Source organism: Salvelinus sp. IW2-2015, unplaced genomic scaffold, assembly GCF_002910315.2.
Source record: "Salvelinus sp. IW2-2015 unplaced genomic scaffold, ASM291031v2 Un_scaffold2171, whole genome shotgun sequence".
Lineage (NCBI taxonomy): Eukaryota > Metazoa > Chordata > Actinopteri > Salmoniformes > Salmonidae > Salvelinus > Salvelinus sp. IW2-2015.
The window spans coordinates 41,262-48,222 of NW_019943502.1; the positions used below are offsets into that span (position 1 = coordinate 41,262).

Here is a 6,961-nt window from a genome sequence, read left to right on the forward strand (position 1 = left end):
TGCTTACCTACGCCTTATACCAGAGTCTCTTTATAAAGGCTGGCTATGCCTTATACCCAGAGGTCTCTTATAAGCGGCCTACGCCTTATACTCAGAGGTCTCTTATAAGGTGGCCTACGACTTATACCCAGAGGCTCTTTATAAGGCGGCCTATCCTTATACCCAGAGGTCTCTTTAAAAGGGCGGCCTACACCCTATACCCAGAAGTCTCTTTATAAGTGCTGACCTACGCCTTATACCCAGAGGTCTCTTTATAAGCTGGCCTACGCCTTATACCCAAGCTCTCTTTATAAGGTTGCTACGCCTTATACCAGAGCTCTTTATAAGCGGTCCACGCCTTATACCCGCGGTCTCTTTTAAGGGCGGCCTACGCCTTATACCGGCGTCTCTTTTTAAGGGTCTACGCCTTATACCAGGAGGTCTCTTTTAAGCGGCCTATGCCTATATACCCGCGGTCTCTTTTTAAGCGCGGGCCTCGCCTTATACCCAGAGGTCTCTTTATAAGGGCTGGCCTATGCCTTATACCAGAGTCTCTTTATAAGGCCGGCCTACCCTATACCCAGAGTCTCTTATAAAGCCGCCTACGCTTATACCCGAGGTCTCTTTTAAGGCGGCCTACGCCTTATATCCAGAGGTCTCTTTATAAGCGGCCTATGTCCTTATACCCAAGCTTCTTTATATAAGGCGGCCTACGCCTTATACTCAGAGGTCTCTTTATAAGGGCTGGCCTACGACTTATAGCCCACGAGGTCTCTTTATAAGGCCGCCAGTGCCACCATTATTACCCAGAGGTCTCTTAAAGGCACCACCATAACCCAGAAGGTCTCTTTATAAGGCTGACCTACGCCTTATACCCAGAGGTTCTTTATAAGGCTGGCTACGCCTTATACCCAGAGGTCTCTTTATAAGGCTGGCTTACCCTTAACCCAGAGGTCTCTTATAAGCGGGCACCCTTATACCCGGTCTCTTTTAAGGCGGCCTACGCCTTATACCCAGGCGGTCTCTTTTAAGCGGTGGCTAACGCCATTATACCAGGAGGTCTCTTTTAAGGCGCCTAGCCTTATACCCGCGTCTCTTTTAAGCGGCCTTCGCCTTATACCCAGAGGTCTCTTTATAAGGCTGCCTATCCTTATACCAGAAGGTCTCTTTATGAGGGCCGCCTACCGCTATACCCAGAGGTCTCTTTATAAAGGCGGCCTACGCCTTATACCCGGAGGTCTCTTTTATAAGGCTGCCTACGCCTTAATCCAGAGTCTCTTATTAAGCGGCCTATCCTTATACCCAGAGGTCTCTTATTAAGCGGCCTACGCCTTATACCCAGAGTCTCTTTATAAGGCGGGTCCACGCCTTATACCCCGTCTCTTTTTAAGGCGGCCTACGCCTTATACCCGGTCTCTTTTTAAGGCGCTACCCTATACAGAGTCTCTTTTTAAGGCGGCCTATGCCTTATACCCGCGGTCTCTTTTTAAGCGCGCCTTCCCTTATACCCAGAGGTCTCTTTATAAGGGCGCCATGCCTTATACCCAGAGTCTCTTTATAAGGGCCGCCTTCGCCTTATACCCAGAGTCTCTTATAAGGCGACTACCCTTATACCCAGAGCTCTTTTAAGCGGCCTACGCCTTATACCAGAGTCTCTTATAAAGGCTGCCTAGCCTTATACCCAGAGTCTCTTTTTAAGGGCGGACCTACGCCTTATACCCAGAGGTCTCTTTATAAGGGCTGGCCTACGCCTTATACCCAGAGCTCTCTTTATAAGGCTGGCTTACGCCTTATACCAGAGGTCTCTTTTAAGGGCTGACCTACGCCTTATACCAGAGGCTCTTATAAGGCTGCCTACTCTATTACCAGAGGTCTCTTTATAAGGCTGGCCTATGCCTTATACCCAGAGGTCTTTATAAGGGCTGCCTGTGCCTTATACCCAGAGGTCTCTTTTTAAGCGGCCTATGCCTATACCCAGAGGTCTCTTTTATAAGGCTGCCTACCTTATACCCAGAGTCTCTTTTAAGTGCTGCCTACGCCTTATACCCAGAGTCTCTTATAAGGGCTGCCTACCCTTATACCCAGAGGTCTCTTTATAAGGCTGGCCTACGCCTTATACCAGAGGTCTCTTTATAAGGCCGGCCTACGCCTTATACCCAGAGGTCTCTTTTTAAGGCTGGCCTACGCCTTATCCAGAGTCTCTTTTTAAGGGCTGGCCTACCCTTATACCCAGAAGTCTCTTTATTAAGGCGTGCCTACGCCTTATACCCCAAGAGTCTCTTTTTAAGGGCGCCTACGCCTTATACCCAGAGGTCTCTTTTTAAGGCTGACCTACACCTTATACCCAGAGGTCTCTTTTAAGGCTACCTACGCCTTATACCCAGAGGTCTCTTTATAAGGCTGAGCCTACCCTTATACCAGGTCTCTTTATAAGGCTGGCTACGCCTTATACCCAGAGGTCTCTTTATAAGGGCGGCCTACGCCTTATACCCAGAGTCTCTTATAAGGCTGACCTACGCCATTATACTAGAGTTCTCTTATATAAGGCTGCCTACGCCTTATACCAAAGCCTCTTTTATAAGGCTGCTACCCTGTATACCCAGAGCTCTTTATAAGGGCTGGCCTACGCCTTTACCCAGAGTCTCTTTATAAGGGCGCCTACGCCTTATACCCAGAGCTCTCTTTAAAGGCTGGACCTACGTCTTAACCAGTCTCTTTAAGCTACCTACATCTTATACCAGAGGCTCTTTATCAGGCTGTCCTACGTCTTATACCCGGAGGCTCTTTTTAAGGGCTGACCTACTCTTATACCAGAGCGCTTTATAAGGGGGCCTACCTATACCCAGAGGTCTCTTATAAAGCTGGCCTACCCTTATACCCAAGTCTCTTTATAAAGGCTGCCTACGCCTTATACCCAGAGTCTCTTTATAAGGCGGGCCTACGCCTCTATACCCAGAGGTCTCTTATTAAGCTGGCCTACCCTCCTTATCCCAGAGGCTCTCTTATAAAGGCGCCTACGCCTTATACCCAGAGTCTCTTTATAAGGGCTGCCTACGCCTTATACCAGAGTCTCTTTAAAGGGCTGGCCTACGCCTTATACCCAGAGGTCTCTTATTAAAGGCTGGCCTACACCTCTCTTATATAACCCAGAGTCTCTTTATAAGGGCTGGCCTACGCCTTATACCCAGAGTCTCTTTATAAGGCTCCTAACACCTTATACCCAGAGTTCTCTTTATAAGGGCTGGCCTACGCCTTATACCCAGAGGTCTCTTTATAAGGCTGGCCTACACCTTATACCCAGAGTCTCTTTATAAGGCTGGCCTACGCCTATACAAGGCTCTTTTAACGCCCTTATACCCAGAGGTCTCTTTATAAGGCTGCCTACACCTTATACCCAGAGGTCTCTTTATAAGCTGCCTACACCTTAGTACCCAGAGTCTCTTTTTTATTATATTCCACATATCTATGGTGTTGTTATAACCCTTTACTAAATGTTGAACTATCCACATATCTATGGGTGTTGTTATAACCCTTTACAAATGTTGAACTATATCCACATATCTATGGTGTATATTATAACCCTTTACTAAATGTTGAACATACCACATATCTATGGGTGTAGTTATAACCCTTTACTAAATGTTAACTATATCCACATATCTATGGGTGTAGTTATAACCCTTTACTAAATGTTGAACTATATCCACATATCTATGGGTGTATTTATAACCCTTTACTAAATGTTCAACTATATCCACATATCTATGAGTGTTGTTTATAACCCTCTTACTAAATGTTAACATATCCACATATCTATTGGGTGTAGTATAACCTTTACTAAATGTTGACTATATCCACATATCTATGGTGTTGTGAGCTTAAATATTCCACATCCTCTCCTTCAAATTCCTGTATAAACATTCAACCGCTGAAACTTAAACTCTGAGCCATATCAAAATGTCAGATATTGTGCTTCTTCATGAGTTTCTGAAACATATTATTAAAAACGTATTTATCGCCATCAGTCCGCACTTTCTTGGTGTCTTCTTCCTCCAAGATAGAGACAAAGCGCAGGTCACCTCTGCGCCACTCTTATTTTTAAGACCCTTACAAAATGCTATTTTAAGAACATGTCTATAACCGTTAGCATGTACGATTTCCATCATTTTTATCTGCAAGGCCTGGCATGTCACAGATCCGCCTGAAACTGGACAAGGATGAGAGAAAAATAGTATATTTCGAGAAATTGTTTTCGTACAGGTTTATGCAGTGTAAGCATCCTGCTCTGCTAGCCAATCATTCACTGAGCATTCGCCTAACCTGCTACCTTTTTCTCAGCTATAGACTCTGAACCTCTCCTTCCCCCATAATACCCTGGTTAGAGGGGGTAGTATTACAAGACCTGGTTAGAGGGGGTGTAAAGAGTAGGTAAGTAAGACCCATGGGTTAAGGGGTATATTAAAGACCCTGGGTTAGAGGGGTATATTAAAAGACCTGGGTTAGAGGGTATAGTTAAAAGATACCGGTCGGGTTAAACGTTAGAGCGGTATTATTAAAGACCCTGGTTAAGAGGGTATAGTTAAAAAGACCCTGGGTTAGAGGGGTATAGTTAAATACCCTGGGTTAGAGGGGGTATAGTTAAAGACCCTGGTTAGAGGGTATTATTAAAGACCCTGGTTAGAGGGGTATAGTTAAATACCCTGGTTAGAGTATAGTGTAAAGACCCTGGGTTAGAGGGTATAGTTAAAGACCTGGTTAAGGTATAGCTATAAGTACCCTGGGTTTAGAGGGGGTATAGTAAAACCCGGGTTAGAGGGGGTATAGTTAAAGACCCTGGGTTAGAGGGGGTATAGTTAAAGACCCTGGGTAAGAGGGGGTATAGTTAAAGACCCTGGGTAAGAGGGGGTATAGTAAATGTTTTTATCATCTGCTCAGCCATCCATCTTGCCTCTTTGATGGACAATAACATTAATGAGCCCCTTTCAAATAACGAGAACATTTAATTMTAATTMTATTTTTGCGTACATTTTGAAGTATTACGTATCCAGACAATTCAGGATATGTAGCAAGAMATTATTACCCGTTTTCTCAATGACRRTTGCATGCAACACATGGTATACTTGGTTTACATTTACAGGTTTATATCTCTGAATTTGTAAAASACATGCATKKGTTATATAAGTACAGTTGAAGTCGGCAGTMTACATACACCTTAGCCAAYTACATTTGAAKTCAMWWTTTTTTTTACAATTCCTGACATTTAATCCTAGTAACAAATTCACTGTCTTWGGTCACTTAGGATCACCACTTTATTGTAAGAATGTGAAATGTCAGAATAATAGTAGAGAGAATGATTTATTCAGCTATTATTTCTTTCATCACATTCCCAGTGGGTCAGAAGTTTACATACACTCAATTAGTATTTGGTAGCATTGCCTTTACATTGTTTAACTTGGGTCAAACGTTTCAGGTAGTCTTCCACAAGCTTCCCACAATAAGTTGGGGGAATTTTGGCCCATTCCTCCTGACAGAGCTGGTGTAACTYTGTCAGSTTCMTAGGCCTRCTTGCTCGCACACGCTTTTTCAGTTCTGCACACAATTTTCTATAGGATTGAGGTCAGGGCTTTGTGATGGCCACTCCAATACCTTGACTTTGTTGTCCTTAAGCCATTTTCCCACAACTTTGGAAGTATGCTTGGGGTCATTGTCCATTTGGAAGACCCATTTGCGACCAAGCTTTTATCTCTCTTATGTAGCATAGTTTTTTTATTTCCATGGTAAAGAATGTATCTTCTTGATGTAGCATTGTTTTTTTATTTCCATGGTAACAGAATGTATCTCTCTTGATGTAGCATAGTTTTTTTTTTCATGGTAACAGAATGTATTCTCTTGATGTAGCCATTGTTTTTTATTTCCATGGTAACAGAATGTATCTTCTTGATGTAGCCATTGTTTTTTATTTCCATGGTAAAAGAATGTATCTCTCTTGATATAGCCATAGTTTTTTTTTCATGGTAACAGAATGTATTTTCTTGATGTGCATTGTTTTTATTTCCATGGTACAGAATGTATTCTCTTGATGTAGCCATAGTTTTTTATTTCCATGGTAACAGAATGTATCTCTCTTGATGTAGCATAGTTTTTTATTTCCATGGTAACAGAATGTATCTCTCTTGATGTAGCCATTGTTTTTTATTTCCATGGTAAAGAATGTTCTCTCTTGATGTAGCCATTGTTTTTTTATTTCATGGTAACAGAATGTATCTCTCTTGATGTAGCATAGTTTTTTATTTCCATGGTAACAGAATGTATCTCTCTTGATGTAGCCATTGTTTTTTATTTCATGGTACAGAATGTATCTCTCTTGATGTAGCCATAGTTTTTTTTTCCATGGTAAAGAATGTATCTCTCTTGATGTAGCCATAGTTTTTTTATTTCCATGGTAACAGAATGTATCTCTCTTGATGTAGATTGTATTTTGTTTTTTCCATGGTAACAGAATGTACAGTTGAAATCTGAGTTTACATAACTAGGTTGGAGTCATTAAAACTTGTTTTTTAACCACTCCACAAATTTCATGTTAAAAACTATAGTTTTGGCAGTTGTTAGGACATCTACTTTGTGCATGAACAATACATTTTTCAACAATTGTTTACTGACAGATTATTTCACTTATAATTCACTGTATCACAATTCCAGTGGGTCAGAAGTTTGCACATGGGGACAAGACGCGTACTTTTTGAGAAATGTCTTCTGGTCTGATGAAACAAAAATAGAACTGTTTGGCCATAATGACATCGTTATGTTTGGAGGAAAAGTGGAGGCTTGCAAGCCAAAGAACACCATGCCAACCATGAAACACGGAGTGGCGATCATGCTGTGGGGGTGTTTGCTGCAGGAGGACTGGTGCACTTCACAAAATAGATTGCATCATGAGAATGGAAATTTTGTGAAACATCTCAAGAAATCAGTCAGGAAGTTA

The 6,961-nt window shown here is 42.3% G+C and overlaps 1 pseudogene; it reads right to left on the reverse strand.

Moving 5' to 3' along the window:
- LOC112073160 (uncharacterized) overlaps positions 1–6,961 on the reverse strand; it is a 57,162-nt pseudogene that overhangs the window by 33,312 nt on the left and 16,889 nt on the right.